The sequence below is a fragment of the Mus caroli genome, unplaced genomic scaffold (assembly GCF_978045245.1).
Source record: "Mus caroli unplaced genomic scaffold, Mus_caroli_1 scaffold_4, whole genome shotgun sequence".
Lineage (NCBI taxonomy): Eukaryota > Metazoa > Chordata > Mammalia > Rodentia > Muridae > Mus > Mus caroli.
In genome coordinates, this window is record NW_028227259.1 from 27,421,465 (window position 1) to 27,442,168 (window position 20,704).

At 41.6% G+C, this 20,704-nt stretch overlaps 2 pseudogenes; one reads left to right on the forward strand and one right to left on the reverse strand.

Annotated features, from left to right (window-relative positions):
* Positions 1-206: 206 nt before the first annotated feature.
* Positions 207-20,704, reverse strand: part of LOC147005081 (disks large homolog 5-like) — a 34,599-nt pseudogene continuing 14,101 nt past the window's right edge.
* On the forward strand, positions 8,733-10,266 carry LOC147005082 (14-3-3 protein eta-like; annotated as a pseudogene).

Sequence of the window (20,704 nt, forward strand, 5' to 3'; positions counted from 1 at the left end):
AAACTTCAACCAAAACTCTAACAGAAAATTATTGTACATCAGCATCCTCTCACTGCATATTAAGTAGTACAGTCCTACAGCCTGAATCTCCCCTTGGACTCCTGTTGGCAGGGCAGTCACCTCAGTCCTCTCTCAAGGGGGGGGGGGTGCCAGAACAAGAAAGGAAACAACACCCTGAATCATCTGGCTCACTGGCTTCCTCCAATTCACACTGGAGAAATGAACTGTGTGGAAGAAGATTCATCCAAGAAAGATTATGGATGTTGGGGATGGAGTTCAGCAGGGGGCTCCTGAGGTGTAAGAGGCTCTCTTCCTGGGCTGTGGAAATTTCATCTCTTGCTGGAGTCTCTGAGACCTAGGAGAGGAAGGCAGTTATTAAGACACAGGGTTGTGTCTCCTATGAGGTTAAGCCAGTGCATGGCAAATACAGAAGTGGATGCTCACAGTCATCTATAAGATGAAACACAGGGCCCCCAATGGAGAAGCTAGAGAAAGAACGCAAGGAGTTGAGGAGTCTTCAACTCCAGGTGGAACAACAATATCAACTAACCAGTACCCCCAGAGTTCATATCTCTAGCTGCATATGTAGCAGAAGATGACCTCAGCCATCTTCTGATGGCAGGGCAAAATGTCAGTCATCACTGAGAAAAGAGGCCCCTTGGTATTGCAAACTTTATATGCCCCAGTACAGAGGAATGCCAGGGCCAAGAACTGGGAGTGGGTGGGTAGAAGAGCAGGGCAGAGGGAGGGTATATGGACTTTTGGGATAGCATTTGAAATGTATATAAGAAAACATCTAATAATAATTAAAAAAGAACATGCTTGGTGGAGACCTAAGTGTCAGCTGTCAGATTGCTGTCTCCCACCACCTCAACAGGACAGTTAACACTGATCTTTAACTGAAACCATTGCTGCTATATACAAGCAGGGCAAAATGTCATACAACACTCACAAACACATGGGCTGACAAGCTGCCACTCAGACTTCTATCTGTGGAAACCAAGAATTGGGCAATGGGAAGAGACCTCATTGGATTAAAAGAAGAAAAGAGAAGCCCACATGCCCACCAGATTAATGACAATGAGAAGCATTCATTGTTATTTGCATTTTGATTTTAACCCTACAAGGTTCTTCCCACGTCAAGTCACATGACCCTTGCATGACCTCTGTCCCAGGACCCAGAAGCAGCTCAGAGGTCTGCATAGCATCCCATGTATCATGTACACTTGCATGAATGTGGCATGTTATTCATCTGTCACCATTACTAGATTTCAGATTAAAGCAGAGTAGCAAGGTCCACTTGCCAATGATTTAGTTTCTCAGACGAGGCTAACTTCCCAGAATATGTGTGTATAAAAAGAGAAATGAACATCTGCATTTCATGAGGTGGGTGGCTGGTTGGGAATGTGGATTAGAAAGGTGGTAGGGGAAAGCAAAGTGAATCCAATGAGCAAATGGTTTCAGACAGTATTAGCCTGACTGAGCTGCTTAGCCCTACCTGAAGTTGTTGGGTCTCAAGGTTGCTGATGTGCTCCTTTTTGTCTTTTCCATTCAGGTCCAAGTCAACCAAATATTACTGAATGAGAGCCCAATCAATCACTATTTCCTTCATCTCCCAACCAGTGTGAAGGACATCTTAATAAGATTCTTCTCCAACATGAGCCGGCTATGTAGGTTTCTGGAAACACCCTCTGCATAGTAAGATACTGCAACTCCATCTTCTCATTTTTATGTACAGGCCCATTAAACCCACCAGGACCCTGCTTCCCATGAAGACCTAATACAGTCCATCTCAATAAATCCATGACAGCTGCACAAACAGCAAACAGCCATTTCAACGAAGAAGAAATTATTACTGCAGCCCAAACACCAAAAAGGGCTCATGTCTCTCCAAAAGAAAGAGGAATCTCCATCTATCCATTACTGCCCAATGCACTAGGGCAACATCAATTAGTAGGGTGCAAATACCATCAGGGCCAATCAGTAGAACCAAAGGGAGGGCATTCTATCGTTGTATTATATCATACTCAGCTCTCTAAACCACTGCCTGATAACCAGGCTCTCAGTACTGCATAATAACCATGCACAATCACTCTTCTGTTGAGTGGCTTCTAAGGATGCCTGGAAAATGCTGGGAGGGGTAACAGTCTCTTACAGATTTATGAAAACTGAGTTTATCATTCCAAGGCACACTGATGGCTAAAAGTAGAAGGGGTAGAACCAGAACTGCAGACTCTCCAGTCCAGAAACCAAGGAAGGCAGAAATTGCCATTCCACTATTGATTGGCTTGCTAACTGGTACTTACCTATAGAAGTTTATCTCCTTCTTGGACTCCTGGATGTTCTCTCAGGCCTCAATTTTCTCCATCTCTAAGGTGTTCACAGAGAAGATAACCTGGTTCTTCTTTAATGTCAGTTGTTCATAGAAAGCATTTAGCCTCTGGAAGGGCCTAGTCTTAGGAAGACAGAACTCCATGAACATGGGCTTGTAGGAACACATTACTCAGGCTGAGTCATGGACTACCCCAGCCATGGAAAGCACATTCTGGATTCTATATACTTGGATGATATTCAGCTTTGAAAATTTGTTATCCTAGTCAAGGACAGCAGAAGCTAAGCATCAAGATGGAGGGTTCCCTGGCTCTCTGTGTTCACTCAGTTGGGCTGGAGGGTGCAGTCTAATCATTTATGTTCTCAAGAGCCTAGGCCACAGGTCTTTGCCCACCAGAAACCTGTGATTACATTTCTTCCTGTTTTCCCAACTGGGGTTTTAAATCCTGAATAGCTTATACTATAGAGACAGACCTTACACATATTGCTGGAGATGTGATCAGACATCACCACAGCTTTTAATCTGCTCAAGGGATACAAGTGTGTGGACAACTGTGACCACATAGGCAAAGAACAGTTTTGAATAAAGTGGCAGCTCCCAGAATTCAGCACTGAATTCACCTTGAAATTGTTATGAAGATAAATCCTCAAACCAAAACACAGTCTCCTAGGTTCCCAAGTGTGGAGGAAAAATTAAGATACAAAAACTCATGCACATGTAGGTACATGTGCACACACATAATCACAGACTTGAACAAACACACACACAAGGAGGAGAAAAGAAAACAGTCAGTGAATAAGAGACAGAGACAGAGAGCACAATGAGATACAAAATAAATGTATGCAACATTACTGCCTCAGCGTATAAGGCACACAGACAAAGAGGAATGGGAATGAGCCTCAGGCCTTCTAGATATGCACTGAGAAGTAAAAGGTCGACCAGGTCCCTCTAGATACTACGAGGAGCTTCCAGCACTCAGTCACCTGCCAGGCAAGTACAAACACTCACCATAAACTCACATCACCTAGAACCTCACAAAGCCACATCCTGTCAAGTGCTTTCCAAATGCATGCTGGGAAACTCACTCTCCACTGCCTCTATCCCTGAATTCTTCACTCAGAATACAAGTCCTTCTTCTCTACTGGAGGAAGCAGAAGAGTCCATTTCTCATCTCCCTCCTGACCAAGCTTCAGGTTCTGCCTCTCCACTATGAAGCATTCACGGATATGAAGTTGGGCATAGGGACGATCTGGTGGTACAGCTTCATAGAACCCACCTCCTTCAAAGGATAAGATGAGGCTGACATTGCACACCCCAGACTGGTAACACAGGGTTTGGAGCAATGCATACCTCTTGTTCATGGATCCCTCTGTGAGGGAGATCAGGCTATCTCTCTGCTCATTTCTCTTCTGGGTAATGAGCTACAGCTCTGCAGTCTGCCTCTCCTCTTCCTTTTTGAACTCTTTCTTGCTTAGGACAGGTGCAGTGGATGATGTCTGTCTTCAAGCCCCTTTAGGTAAAAGAACACAAGAATACTTTCATGTGAGAATGCAGAGAGTGTAGACAGACTACCCAGAAAGAGAACATGCCTGGAAACTAGGGACACCAGAAAGACTTTAGTCTGGACTTGAGGTCTCCACAGTGGGTCTCAGTTCTACCATCGCTCTAGAGAGACCAGCAGTTGTAGGCAGCCAGGAGATTCCTTTGTAGGCCAAAACATGCTCATCATGACCACAGAAATTGCTTCTCCAAGATTAGTGTCAACTGCATTGGGTGCGACTTGGCTTCAGAGCCCTGAGTCCCATGCTTTAACAACTCAGATGATATATTCACTATTCACAAGTACTTGAGTGCTTGGAGATGCTGAGATCTCCTACCCTGTTACTCTAGGCCCAGGGCTTTGACTTAAAGAGTGACAAAAGTGGAGAACATTGTCATCACACTATCGATTCCCCCTACAGAAACACCAAACACCAAAGCAGTAACAATAGGATCCCATCTCTGACTGTGCATATCCACTCTGAGAGGGCTTTGGTTACGGCACAGAGATGCTTGCCACCCACAACTGGTGATAAACTCTTGTGAACTGTCAGTGACAGGAGATGAGAGGAAGTCTGAGAACATAAGGTCATGTCCTGAAGCACAGTTCTCTCCCTGGTACTACTGTCAGATAGCCACTGAAGCGAAAAGAATTATGGGAGAGAAGTGCAGTGATTCCCTTCCCTAAAATGGTGCAGGTTAGACCCTCTATGACTCCTGATAGTCAGTGAAAGTAAAGACTTGGAGTTATTCTCATGATAACAGCTTTGGCCTCTTCAACTCCTGCCTTAGGGGATAGAGAAAGTAATGTTCTAAAATCATTGATCTTCAAGAATTGTGATGATCATGGAAATTCTGTGGCTACCCAGAGGCTCCAGTTCCTGTGCCCCATTACTAGAAAGACCAGCTCAGTCCAGCTCTGCCAAGAATCTCAACATCCACTTCCCAGGACTTACTCTACATTTTCAAGACCACCTCATTTGTCCTTCATTATGATCAGATGAAAGGCCAACATCCTCCCCCCCCCCAGTCACTCTCAAATCCAATTTGGCTCTCCAAAACAGTTTCTAATTGGGCACACATGTCCATCATCGTAGCGTCTAAACGCAAACGGAGAAAGGTGAGCTTGTTGTTACTATTTTGATTATTGTTATTGATCACATGGAATGCCAAAAACTCTCCAGGAGACAATAGAATGTCCAAGAAGGGATTGCTTATGTCATGGACTACAACTTCTGACTTTTTGCTAATGTTCTCCCTGTAAGTACAGGAAGGTGAGCTGCACTTTCCAAGGGCATACCCATTGAGCACATCCTCCATCCAAAGCTAGGGTTTGCTCTAGGCTTGATTGGCAATACCTAGGTCATTCCTATGTGTCTGAGTTTTTCTTTTCCAAACTCTTCTCAGAAATGTCTCATCCTACCTTAAATTTTCCTCAATCAGCAATTTGAGTCATTAAAAGTACTCAGACTTCACACCAGCTTGACTATGCATCCAAAAATGTCTCCTGTCTCATCTTTTACAGGTGCATGAAACCACATCCAGGCAGAGACTTCAAGGCAGGTTGCAGTGTGGTTGTGTGGTAGGGTGTACACTCATGAAGCCTTGTGCTTAGCATTTGATAGTTACCCTAAGTTGCCTTAGGAGATCAATATGCAGCCATTATGGTGCTGGCAACAATCAGGAGATCTGTTGGCAGAAAAAACTGAAATATTGGATCCACCAAAGAAATGGCCCTGAGGCTGAGTGTGGGCTCTCCACTCTCCACTGAAGTCAACAATCAGGATTGCTTACAGCCCTCTGTGAGCTATACCATGAGATTCTGTCTGAAAAAAAAATTATCAGAGATGGAGAATACAGGCAGAAAGTATAGGAAAATACAACTGACATACATCAGTTGACAGAGCAAAGGCCTAGCATCTTGTGTATGGTTTCATGATTGGTCCCACAAACCACACAAACACCTATTTCAGTTAAACAGGGATGGTGTATTGAATGCAGACCCTAAAACTGATCGATCAAAACCTTAACTCAGGTTTTCGGTGTTGAGTCATGGCTCCAACCACTGTCTTTGTTTACTTATAAAGAAAAAAAAAACTAAAAAAACATTGGGAGCAGATATGAACTGGCCAGTTCTGATCAGGCCATTGTAGGTATAAGAGTTCATAGTGACTCTGAAATTAATGGGTCCTAATAACTTTGTGGCACACTGTAAGATTAACAAATGTCATTCAGATCATAACAGCATGTGATCACCATGACCCTGCTCTGTGTCAAGTTATTTTTCTGTGTCAGTGATTGGCAGGCATATGACAACAACAATCTGAAATAGGGTCTGGACATAAAACAAAATGTTTGTAGCTATAGTGACAGGTGACCCCTGGACACCAACACTTCCATTCAGAAGCAAACGGGACAATGAACAAAGGTCAGGAAATGGTGACATCTTGCAGTAAATTTTGTGACAAGAGGGGTGAGGAACTTATCTTTTATGGTGAGGATCAGGGGTCTCCTTGGTGCATTTTAGGTCTCTGATGGCCATGTGCAACAGGTTCAAGAGCCCAGTTCTGATGCCCTTGGGATCCTCGTGGTCCATGGCGATGCACTCAGACATGCCTGGAAACTTCCAGAGCATTTGTCAGGGGGCTTGATTTCTATAAGGGAGGGAACATTGCTGATATCTGTTGCAGGCTTTTTTTTTATCGCATTGCAAACCTCAAGATTGTGCTATTTGCTAAAATAGACAAGAACAAAAAATCAAAAAAAAAAAAAAAAAAACCAAAACTTTCTATTGTGAGGTCAGCCCTGGCACAGACCTTCAACCCAAGAGCTTTTATTTTATTACACTTTCTTGTCTGTGTCTCAGCCCTTGAGCCTTTACTGCAAAGCAAAAGAATGTCAATTCCAGGTCAAGTGGCAAAATGATTAACCAGTTGAAAGGGAATGAATATAACTAAACCAAAGGAAGGTTCCTATGTTGAAGGATATTTAAGACAGTGTGGAGAGGGAGAAAGAATGGTTTCCTTCTTAGAGATTAGCAGAGTAGGAAGGTCAGCTGAGTGCTTTCCCCGACTCTCTGAACTGACATGTTTTCACCCCAGCATCTGTGTTTGTTCTTTATTCTTTAAATTAAATGGATTGCATATATGTATTTTTAAATTTTATGTATTAATCATTCCATTAGATTACATTCCAAATGAAATACCACATTCTGGCTACCCTTCCCCCAACCTTTCAAGCGCCATCTGCCCTGTTCCCTTCCACATTGCCTGTATGAGGGTGCACCCCCAACTTCGCATACTCTTCTGCCCTACTGATTCAGCATACTACTACACTGGGACATCAAACCTCTACAAGATCAAGAGCCCCCCTCCCTTTGCTGTCAAGCAAGGCCATTCTCTGTTACAATGTATCTGAAGCTATAGTTTCTTCCCAGTACACTTCTTGGTTTGTGGGCTAGACTTGGGGAGTCCTGGGTCGACTTGGCAGCAGATGTGGTTCTTTCAATGGAGTTGCAATCCCCCTTCTGCTCCTCCAAGCTCCCCTACCAGATTCCCTGAACTCAGTCTAATGGCTGGCTCCAAAGGTCAGTTGCTGGCCACACCTCACAAAGAACCATCACAGGAGGTTCCTGTCAGCAAATGCCTCTTGAGCATAGCAAGAGTGTTTGGTTTAGTGTCTGCAGACATTGTGGATTTCCAGGTAGGGGAGTCCCTGGATGGTCATTCCTTCAATCTCTGCTCCATTTATCCTCCCTATTCTTCCTTTTGACAGGAATATTTCTGGATTAGAAAATTTGAGATCGGTGGGTGGCCCTGTCCTGCAACGCAAGGCCATGCCTAACCTCTGGATATGGTTTCTACAGGTTCTACCTCCCCTTTTTTGGGTATTTCAGCTATATTTTTACCTAAACCATAGAAGAAAATTTTCCTATTCTGGAGAAAGTAAAACTTGCAAAATTAGAAGTATCAGTCCGAAGACCAGTTTATTAAAACAGAAAAGAGAGTCTCCTGGACATATAACAATCAAAACACTAAGTACACAAAACTATAAAAGAATATTAGAAACTGCAAGGGAACATGGTGGAGGAACACAAAAAGACAGGCCTATCAGAAATCAGTAACACAGTGAGGTTTTGGAACAGGAACACTCTTCCGTTGCTGGTGGGAGTGCAAACCTGCACAGCCATTATTAGAATCAATATGGTAGTTCCTCAGAAAGTTGAGTATCAATCTACCTCCAGGTCCAACTTGGGTCTATACCCTAAGGATGCTTAATTTTACCATAAGGACATGATCAACTATGTTTATTTTTGCTCTATTTATATTAACCAGAAACTGCAAATAGCCTATGTGTCCTTCAACAGAAGAAGGAATAAAGAAACTGTGGTACATTTACACAACGGAGTATTACTCAGCTGTTAAAAAATGACATCATGTGTAGAATTCATTAGACCTGATAGGTTTTTCTGTGACTGTGGCACTGGAACACTGTCCAATCCTTGTACATTAGAAGGTGAGCCTACACAGAATACAGATAACTTTATATGACTCTGCTCCACCTGTAGCATCTAACATGTTGCAGCACAATTGAATTCCTTCCCTAAAGAAAAAGTCCTCTCCCTGCCTGCCCGCCCGCCTGCTGCGCCCCCTATCCTCTCCCGGCAGCTCCGCAGTGCTCGCCACATCGCATGCAGCCAGCCAGCGAGAAGGCGCGAGAGGTGGCACAGCCTGCAGCCTCCCGCCAGCCAGCGAGCCAGTGCGCGTGCACTGTAGTGGCCTAGGCGGTGACCTGGAAGCGGACGGGCGGGCGAGCGAGCAGGTGGTGTGGGCATGCGAGGCGAGGCCGAGTCACAAGCGTCATGGGGGATCTAGAACAGCTGCTGCAGCGGGCGCTACTGGCAGAGCAGGCAGAGCGCTACGAAGATAAGGCCTCCACCATGAAGGCGTGAAAGAGGAAAATTACTGGACACCTGAACTCTTCAACTCAGAATCCCCCTCCCCTCCCATCTAGAGATTGTTCCCGGAACACACCTGAACTCTTCACCCCAGAGTACATTCCTGAACTCTTCACCCCAGAGTCCGACCCCCTCCCAAATAAAAACTGTTCCAGGAACATTTTTTAAATAAGGGTCTCCTGGAACAAACCTAGTCCTACCCCTCCTAACTGAGGACAGTTCCAAGAACATTTTTGAGATAAGGGCCTCCTGGTACTACCCCAGAATGTTCCAATAGATCGGGTACATTGCCAAAATATAGGACACGACCCCTTGGTGACGTAAAACTTGTACTTTTCCCCTGGCTTTTTCCTATAAAAGCCTGTAAAAATTTGGGTCGGGCGTCGATTCTCCTCTACACCATGCTGGGTGTATGAGTTTCGACCCCAGAGCTCTGGTTTATGTGCTTTTTATGTGCTTTCTTGCTGTTGCTTTATTAAATCTTACTCTCTACATCTTAAGTTCGGTCTCGGTGTCTTCTTGGGTGCGCGGCTGTCCCGAGGCTTGAGTGAGTGTCTGCCCTCCGGGGGTCTTTCAGCGATAGGGTTTCATGCATCTCAGGCTGGCCTCAAACACTTTAAATAGAAGAGGTTGGCCTTGAACTCCGATGCTGCTGCCTTAACTGTCAAATGCTGGGCTCACTGGTGCTCACCACCATGCCTAGCTTACCTCGGGGTGAATGTGGGCTTGCTTTCAGGCAATTGAAAGGCAGGTGACAGAGCTGAATGAACCGCTATCTAATGAAGATAGAAATCTCCTCTCTGTGGCCTACAAGAATGTAGTTGGTGCCAGGCGATCTTCTTGGAGGGTTATTAGTAGCATTGAGCAGAAAACCATGGCAGATGGGAACGAGAAGAAGTTGGAGAAAGTTAAAGCCTACCGGGAGAAGATTGAAAAGGAGCTGGAAACAGTTTGTAATGATGTCTAGGCTCTGCTTGACAAGTTCCTTATCAAGAACTGCAATGATTTTCAGTATGAGAGCAAAGTGTTCTACCTGAAAATGAAGGGCGATTACTACCGCTACCTGGCAGAGGTGGCTTCTGGGAAGAAGAAAAACAGTGTGGTTGAAGCTTCAGAGGCTGCATATAAGGAAGCCTTCGAAATCAGCAAAGAGCACATGCAGCCAACACACCCCATCCGGCTTGGCCTGGCCCTCAATTTTTCTGTGTTCTACTATGAGATCCAGAATGCACCTGAGCGGGCCTGCCTCTTAGCCAAACAAGCCTTCGATGATGCTATAGCTGAGCTGGACACACTAAACGAGGATTCCTATAAGGACTCCACTCTCATCATGCACCCTCTGGACAAGCGACCAGCAGGATGAAGAAGCAGGAGAAGGCAACTGAAGACCCTTCAGGTCCCTGGCTCTTACTTCACCCACCACCCCCATTATCACTGATTCTTCGTTGCCACAATCACTATATTTAGTGCTAAACCTATCGGTATTGGCAGCACAGCTATTCAGATCTGCCCTAAAAAACTTTCATGGGCATTTGCTGGACTGATGGTTGCTTTGAGTCACAGGACGCTTCTTTTTTGAATTGTGCAGAGAAGTGTGTTCTGAACAAGGCATTTTATTATGTCTGTTGATCTCTAGTAAATCCAGGTGATGGTAATTGAGTGTAGAAAGGAGAATTAGCCAACACAGGCTATGGCTGCTATTTAAAACAAGCTGATAGTGTTGTGTTAAGCAGTACATCTTGTGCATGCAAAAATGAATTTGACCCTCTCACCCCTCCCTTCAGCTAATGGAAACTGACACAGCAACAACTCGTTCCTTCACCATCAGCTTTATAAACTGTTTCTTGTGAGCTTTCAGCAGCCCTTGCTGTGCCTCTTTAAATTATGATGTGCACACACCTTCTTTTCAATGCACTGCATCAGAAGTTTTTGATATGTGTAACTTTTTTTTTGATTGTGATTAAGAATCATGGATTTATTTTTTGTAACTCTTTGGCTATTGTTCTTGTGTACCCTGACAGCATCATGTGTGTCAACCTGTGTCAATTATGATGGGTGGTAATGAAATGCCAGACTGCTAAAATAAATGTTTTGGACTTAAAAGAGTAAATAAATGCTGCTTTGGGGATAAAAAAAGAAAAAGAAAAGGAAAAGGAAAAAGAAAAAGAAAAAGAAAAAGAAAAAGAAAAAGAAAAAGAAAAAGAAAAAGAAAAAGAAAAAGAAAAAGAAAAAGTCCTGCTATACAAATATAAGTAAAACGTCTTTGGGAAGATAAAATCCTTGCCCATGCTACAGAATGAGACTCCACTGAGAAAATTGGATACACAAGGTCAGTTGTCACTATGAATCTCAAGCTACCAGAAAGGAAGTGGCAATATATTGACTCAGGATCTCAGACCTCAGTATTTTAGCATTACTACTTAAAAAGTTTTGAAGGGACAGAAGTGAAGAAACAAGCCACAATTTTGAGAAGATTCCCAACTTCTGAAAACACCAGTGTTTTTACAATGAGCAATGAATGCAGTCTGATTTGCAGCAGTAATCTTCAGTCGACAAGCTGCTTTGTTGCTGCCTTTATGGACTTGGGTACCAATTGCTTTTTGTAATATGGTAAAAATATGGCAATCACTTCTGCATTGATTTTATAACATGTATTCAGATTGAGAATATGATTTTAATGCTGAAATCTCATGTACTTTGTTTTTAATTTCAAGCATATCTTATTATACTTGAATATGCCTTGGTTTGTTAACACACCTAGACTTGCTATAACTGTATGCATGTAACAGTATGGATGTTCCTTCTAGGGAAGTAAAAACCACCAACTTTAAGTTATATCTAGTGATGTTTCTTGTATCCTTTAAGAAGAATTAAGACGATTATTTCCTTCCTTTTCCTGAGCAGCATCAAAAATCTTCCCTAGAAAAAGTGAGTGCTTTACTGAGACTTCTTCCTAGGAAGGGAAACACTGTGAGACAAAGTATCCTTGTATCTCAGTTTGTGTAAGGGAAAAGCTCCTATGTTTTAAGGTATACTGTAGAAAGTCTCTTCAAAACCTGTATTTGAACTCTGTTCCTAGCTTTTTACTTAAACAGTTTAGACAAAACTTCTGGAAATGACAGCATCTTCCTGCATTAAGCAGTACATATACAGCTGTATTCAGCTTCATGGTGTCCCCCTGCCCACTCATTTATGTGTACTGGTGACAGTGGGCATAAAGAGCCTGAAAGTGTATGCATGTACCATAACATCTAGACCTAATCTAGTGTGGAGTATTCAATAACCTTTTTTAGATGGTAGATAATAATTAAAATGGTTTAATTTCCTAGAAATAAAATGGAAAATGGAAATATGGCCATTTTTAAAAAATAAAGTTTATTAGATCATAAAAAATGACATCATAAGGTTTGCATGTAAACAGATGCAATTACAAAAAATAATTCATACTGAGTTAGTAATCCAGACCTGAAATATAAATATGGTATGCATTTCCTTATATATGGATATCAGCCATTAAATGAATGCAAAGCAACCTACAATCTGTAGACCTCAAAGGTTATATATAGAGGAAGGACCTGGGGGGAAGGCTCGTTGATCTCCGTGGAAAAGGGAAACTTAGTAGATTTCATAGGTGGACTGGGGGCAAAAGAAGATAGAAACAGGAGGAAAGAAGGTGAAGAGAGGGAGAGAATGAGGGAGAGAATTGACACGCCTTTGAGGGATTATATGGAAACATGGTGCTGTGCATATATCCTAAAATGTATGCAGCTGATTCTGATGAAGTCTCCTAAAAACAGAGTATACAAATCCCAACTGGCCATCTCTTGCTACAAAATGAGGCTTCAAGTACTGGGATTGGGTTGTATTCAATTGAGTTGTTGGCCATAGAAATCTCCAAACAACTCAGGCTAAGACCATGGGTTGCTCTCTACAATTTGACAGAGGGCCTCATTGCTGAGGACAGACGACACCCACACAACTCATTTAATGTGGAGAAGTTGAGCTGGTGTCTACATGAAGCCTTCACAGCTATGTTCCAATGTTTCCATACAAGATGATACTTGGTAGGCTACCAAAAGAGAAACATAAACACCAACCCATCCAAAACAAAAAACAAAAATCAAAAAACAAAAAAACAAAAAACCAGTTATCTAAAGCACTTTGATGGTCAGGGGAGGACAGCCCTTTAAGCAATTGATACTGGAGTGACAAGTGCACCTCCACAAATATGGTGAAATCCACCTAACATCAAACTTCAAAAATTAATTCCAAACTGACTTCTCTTATACTATAGGGTTATCCTATCCTATATTCTATTATCCTCTATTACTGTCCTATACTATAGAGTTTTAAGATTTTATAATTTTGTATTTATTTACATCCCACATGCTGCCACTCTTCCCCTACCTCCTATTCTCTTTCCCTCTGAGAGGGCAGCTCCCACTAGGTCGACCCTACCCTGTTGCATCAGGTCTCTGCAGGATTAGGTGCATCCTCCCCTACTGAGGCCAGACAAGGAATATGTGCCTTGTTACGTATGTGCCAGTGGCATCAGAGAAGCCCATGTATCTTCTTTGGTTGATGGCACAGTCTCTGGGTGTTCCAGGGTTATAAGCTAATTGACACTGTCAATCTTACTGTGGGGTTGCCATCTCCTTCAAGGACTCCAATCCTTCTCCTGCCTGCAGCAAGAGGTCCCCAACCTCTGTCCAGTGTTTGGGTAAGGGTATCTGTATCTGTCTCAGTCAGCTGCTTTGTAGAGCATTTCAGAGAGCATCTATGTTAGGCTTCTGTCTGAAAGCACAACATAGCATCAGTAATAGTGTCAGAGACTGGTGCCTGCCCATGGGATGGGTCTCAAGGTGGGCTGGTTTCTGGTCAGTTATTCCTTTAATTTGGGCTCCATCTTTGTACCTGCAGTTCTTTTAGACAGGACCTGTCTCAAAGCTTGTATAATTTTGTACAAGTAGAATCCTTTAGGTAACATCAGAGGATAACATTTAGCATCCAGGGCCAAAGAAAGTGTTCTTGGGCTTCACGTCAAAAGCAAAACCCATTTAAAAATTACAAATTGAGCTTTATCACAAATGTTAAAACAAATGCTTTGAACTCAATTATGAATACAGCACCTTACACATATAAAGTATGCATTCTACTTTGAGCCTGCATTATATTCCCTTAAACCAAAAGTTTTCAGTCTGTGATGGAAGCCAGTAAAGTTATGTGATACAGCTAGAAGTAAATACTTGAAAGGCACCAATTTCATCAAGGACCACTATCTCAAATATAAAATTCATAAATAAAATTTCATTATAAAACATTCAATTGGAAATATAACAGGATCAGTAAGAGACATGTCACTAAATAGGGATTATACTCAGCAAATGAAGATGTTCAACATCATTAGTTTTTAGAGAAACACTGACTAAGGCTTCAATGAGGTATCACTGCAATCCTTCCAAAGGGCACACATAACACACAGTGGCATAGCAAACTGCGGTAGGCTACAATGGACAACTAACAAAATTTTGTGGTGGGTTTAGCCACTGTAGAAAAGAACTCAGAACTTCCACTAAAATTACAATATGCCAGTACTATACAAATGTAACCCTGAATAAACAAAGAGTTTCAAAAGCTGAATAAGATGAAATAAAATAATGAATATTAGCAAAAGGAGTGTGTAGTTCCTGGAGATACATTGCTGTTGAAGCAAGCAACTGCTGTCATGACAGCCCAGGGTTCCAGGCGGCCAACAAAGGCCAACAATTTAAGTAGATCATTGAGCTGAACTTGCTAGGAGGTGCCAAGGTGACTAGGTGCCAAGGCAACTTACTTGGACAAGCAAGTGCCTAATACCAGCATTCAAGGACAGATTAGATCCGGCTGTAGAAACATGTCTAGAGTCCCTCGGGTCCTTTTAAACAGACTCATATGAACTTCTTCATTATGTAGACAATTATCAATACTATCTCCATCTTCTAGACTATGATGGTGGGCTTGATTGCCTAGTGACCCACTCAAACACAGCCATGTTAGCCACTTTTAATGTGCTTGAGATTTGGAGTCAGACGTTTCTTCAGAGTTTGGTCTATTTTGTTGGGAAACTAATTAGCACTGGCTGTTTATAACTGTCAGTCCATGGGGCTGACGCCTACATAGACATCATACTAGCTAGCCTAAATTGAGTCCTCTGAGAGAATGCAGTTTTTAGGGATTGGAGATGACTTTGGTGAACTTGAGAAAAGAGCATCTGGTATGTACTTATTGGAGCCTCATTAACTTCTTGTTTAAGCCACTGGCTCCTATGTGTAGTCAGTCAATTGAAGTTTCCAGTTCTGGAATTAGGTTACATTTAGTTGAGTTGTTGACCAAAGGGATTCCATGGGGATCCCCATAAAACCTATTCTACTGGCAAGAACATAGGTTGTTCTTCACAAACTGAATCCACTTTATTTATAATACTACCAACCCCAAAACAACTCACATGATATCCTTCCAAAATGTGATTGTTAAGCCACCCATAAGCATTTGTTCTTTGAAATGTTACATAGCAATAAAGTGAGATAATTCATTGACATACAACAAGTTGATTCTATATTTATAGAAGTGGACACATAACAAATGAAACAAGAAGCTAACACACTGAGGGATTGCATTCATATAATATTCTGAAAAGATATGGAGTGATTGCCAGATATAGTGGTTTGAATAACAATGGTCCACATCGACTCATATATTTGAAATCTTGGTCTCCAGTTGGTTGAACGTTTTCAATAAGGATTAGGAAATATGGCCTTGTTGGATGAATCATGTCCCTGTGGGTAGGCCTCAAGATTTCAAAAGCCCATGCCAGGCATTGTCTCTTTTTCTCTAAACTTCCAACTTGTGAATCAGAAATAAGTTCTCAGCTACTTCTACAGCACCATGCCTGTCTCCTAGCCTACTGCCATTCTTTTTACCATGGATTTATGCCCAGCAAGCCCCCAATTCATTCCTTTGTTTTGTAAGTTATTTGGTCATGGTGTATCTGCACGGCAATAGAAAAGTAAATAAGACACCGGTAAAATCCAGGATCTGAAGAAATAGGTGAAACCATGGGTGTGGTTACTAAATAGCAGAAGGGATCCTTGTAGTAAAGAGAGGATGTGGCATCTTGATTGTGTCAACACCAAGGCCCTGTTGGAGGATTCCTAGTGCAGTTTTCTAGAGGGTTGTATCTGAAGAACTAGGACACTGAAAGAATGTGTTATATTCCTTGTCTAAAGATTGATTAGATGTGCGAATCTACAATTATTTCAAACTGTTTTAGTTAAAAAAGATTGCAATATTATCAATATTATACAAAATAATCTCAAATGTGACTATATGAATACATTCATAATACATAAATATTCATATATCATTTATAGTCCACAGAAATTTTTTGTATGTGTCTGATTTATGTTACTCAATTTAGAAAGACTTAAAAACATGACCATGGGTAAGTTGAGAGATGAGAAACCTCACCAATGAAACCCTTTAAAAAAACAATCAAAATAATATGTACTTTCTTTGAAAGATCTGTAAATGAGCTGATTAAACCTGGCAAGTTATCTCTTAAGAAAGCAAGTGGACCCAGGCACATCAAGGTACAGTGGAAACTGGCATGAAATACTTCTCACACATGACAGCAATGTCAGATGTGAAGCTGAGGCAGAGGGCAAGCTGAAGGGGTGTGCTGAGCAGGGTCAGTAGGACCCACCAGGCAGTGACTTGCAACCTCCCCTCCCCCAAAAATGGGATCTTAGAACACTGACACTACTTCTGAAGCCATGGGTGCCAACTTACACACAGTATCAAGCTGGGCCAAGCCAAGCCATGCTAAGAGAAAACCTAGGTCAGAAACAACCACTTAGTGTTAGTTGTGCCAAATAAGATTCCCAAAGTGATAGAAGTGAAGGATGATTGCTGTTAATTGGTTAGTATGACATTTGCATACTGGGTGTACTAAGCACTGAGGGTATACCCCCCAGTGAGCATTCTCCTCTGGGCATAATATAGAGGATACATTGTGCCCTCTCTGACCCTGAAGTGAGGATTTAACTGGTAAACTACTCACGTAACTCTACCAGAACTCAGCTTCACCAGAACAATGTGAAGATATTAATTAAATGAATACACCTGTTAAAAACTTGAAAAGTGATATAGCCCCTAATGTCTAATGCACTAATGTAAGGAGCATGAAAGTCTAAGGCAATATAAACCGTGCAAAAATTACTAATTACTAATCCCCCTTGGTGGCCTCCCATGAAAGTCACTTGGGTGATATCCCAGAGTGCACAATTGAAATTACATGAAGTTTAAAGTGCTGTCAAGATGACTCAGTGGGTAAAGTCCCTTGCTGCCAACACTGAAAACCTGATCACACAGAGTGGAAAGAGGACACTGACTCTTATTTATGTTGCCTTCTGATCTCCACACATATTCTCTGGCAAGTGGGTTACATGTGAATGATCTCATTCACTTGCACACATACATATGACTGGATTAGAAAACAATTACAATTATTTTTCAAAACAAGACTACTCAGAAGTATGGAATTCTACTACTATACAACTTTCCCAAAGTACAAGCATACATATCTACATATAAAAATGTAAATGGAGTTTCCCTAACTTAAGAGTACAATATCTTACCCAAACACTATCAGAAAGATTAACATCAGTCAATTCTACATCCTGCTACACTGCTGAATTTGTTCATTGTTTCTAGAAGTTTTCTGGTCTAATTTTAGCTTCCCTATGAGCATGTTTCTCTCTATTCTACATCACTTCTTTTTTTTTTTAATTAGATATTTTTCTTTATTTCCATTTCAAATGTTATCTCCTTTCTCAGATTCCCCTCTGTAAATCCCCTATCTGCTCCCCCTACTCCCTGCTCCCCAAACCACTCATTCCCATTCCTGTCCCTGGAATTCCACTCTACTGGGTCATGGAACCTTCACAGGACCTACGGCCTCTCCTCCATTGATGACCAACTATGCCATCCTCTGCTACATGTGCACCTGGAGACACCAGTCCCACCATGTGTATTCTTTGGTGATTTAGTCACAAGGAGCTCTAGGGGTACTGGTTAGTTCATATTGATGCTCCTCCTATGGGGATGCAAACCCCTTCAGCTCCTTGGGTCCATTCTCTGGCTCCACCATTGCGGACCCTGTGCTCTGTCCAGTGGATAACTGTGAGCATCCACTTCTGTTTTGCCAGGCACTGGCAATTTATATCACTTCTTACAACACAATCACCTTCTGTCCTATAGCAGTGCCTAATTTCACAACTGTAAATACACAAGGAAGACATGTTCTTCCCTATGAGCAAGATAAGAAAATTTTCTAGGAAAGGTTAAAAAATGAGAAATTGGACTGAATATCTCTTTCCATGTTGAGACTTTGTGTGATTTGGGTATCAGAGTGACTATGACCTCACAGAATGAGTTAGCAATGTTTCTTCTGTTTCTATTTTGTGAATAATTTGAGGAGTATTAGCTCTTTGTTGAATGTCTCATAGAATCCTGCACTAAAACTTTCTGGCCCTGGGCTTTTTGGAATGGAAGACTTTTGATGACTGTTTCTATTTCCTTAGGGCTCATGAAACTGTTAGTTACTAGACCAGATTTTGATTTAGGTTTGATAGTTGATAACTGTTTAGAAATAACCCATTCCATTTAGATTTTCCAATTTTCTGCAGTACAAGCTTCTGCAGTAAAACTTGATGATTCTTTCAATCTCCTCAGTTTCCACTGCTAGGCCTCCTGTTCCATGTCTGATTTTGTTAATTTGTAAATGGACTCTCTGCCTTTCAGTCAGTTTGGCAAAACATTTGTCTATCCTGTTAACTTTTCTCAAGGAACTGGTTCTTGGTTATATTGATAATTTGTATTGTACCCTTTTTATCAAATTGACTGAATTCAGCCCTGAGTTTGTTCCCTGACATCAAATCCTACCTATCTCTCCATGAGATGAGGCTTTGTCTCACTTTAGGAACTGCAGAATGCAATACATCAAAATCTTGCTGATCTACATGGCGGAGATGCATACCACTCCCTCACTGAGAACAGCCACCCTGGAAGGATTCAGGGTGTGTTGATGTAGCCCAGCATGTCAGTGTAACCTGCAAGGTGCCCAGAGACATTAGGAGCCGAAATCTGGAGGATTCCTCCACAGCATTTTTCACTATGGTCTTCAAAAGCATTTTGTACAGAAATACAATGGGTTCACAGATGCACATCCACACACAAACATGAAGACCAGAGGATTTTGTGGGATGATTGTTGTCTGTACCATGTGCATTCCAAGGAAGAAATTCAGGTTTCTAGGCTTGGCAGCAAGGATGAATACCTACTGACCCAAGTCATCAACTGATTATCTAAAGCAAAGAATTTTATAAGCTATGTATCTGTATTTATGCTCTCTCTCTCTCTCTCTCTCTCTCTCTCTCTCTCTCTCTCACACACACACACACACACACACACACACACACTGTGCACATTTTCCCACACCATGAAACACATGAAAATTAATGAAAATACACAAGAAATAGAATTCAAGGAGGGATCTGGGGGAAGGCTGGGTGTTAGAGTGACTTAAAAGCCCCTAAGGTGACTCTCCTTTTGTTGTAGGTTGTACCTCATATAATTGGGTCCTTTATTGTAGTTGTCTTTCCCTATAGCACTGCAGACTAGAATGGAACCAAGAGCATTGTGCATGTTAGTCAAATACTGTACACCTTAAACACATCCCAGGTCTAGAAACCCATTAATCTACAATTATTACAGGGCAGGTGGCATCAAGACCCTCAGCTGAGACACTCCAATGACAATGTGGACATTTCAAGACTAGTTGTCAAGAATGGCAGACAAGTCTGGAGTAATTCTAATAGGCCTTCCTTTATATGTTAATTGAACTTTTTCCCTTACTGCTTTTAATATCCTGTCTTTATTTAGTGCATTTGTTGTTTTGATTACTATGTGTTGGGAGGAATTTCTTTTCTGGTCCAGTCTATTTGGAGTTCTGTAGGCTTCTTGTATGTTCATGGGCATCTCTTTCTTTAGGTAAGGGAAGTTTTTTTTTCTATAATTTTGTTGAAGATATTTCCTGGACCTTTAAGTTGAAAATCTTCATTATCATCTACTCCTATTATCCATAGGGTTGGTCTTCTCATTGTGTCCTGGATTTCCTGGATGTTTTGTGTTAGGATCTGTTTGCATTTTGCATTTTCTTTGATAGTTGTGTCCATGTTCCCTATGGAATCTTCTGCACCTGAGATTCTCTCTTCCATCACTTTTATTCTGTTGCTGATGCTCACATCCATGGTTCCTGATACCTTTCTTAGGGTTTCTATCTCCAGAGTCCTCTCCCTTTGAGGTTTTTTTTTTTTTTTTTTTTTTTTTTTTTTTTTTTTGTTTGTTTGTTTGTTTGTTTGTTTGTTTCTACTTCCATTTTTTGATCTTGGATGGTTTTGTTCAATTCCATGGCATGTTTGATTGTGTTTTCCTATAATTCCTTAAGGGATCAGGATCAGATTAACGATATTAACAGTCCCATTTCCCCCAAAGAAATATAAGCAGTCATCAATAGTCTCCCAACCAAAAAAAGCCCAGGACCAGATGTCTTTAGTGCAGAGTTCTATCAGACCTTCAAAGAAAACTAATACCAACTCTCCTCAAACTGTTACACAATATAGAAACAGAAGGAACTCTACCTAATTCAGTCTATGAAGTCACAATTACTCTGATAACTAAACTACACAAAGATCCAACAAAAAAGAGAACTTCAGACCAATTCCCTTATGAATATCGATGCAAAAATACTCAATAAAATCCTCAGAAACCAAATCCAA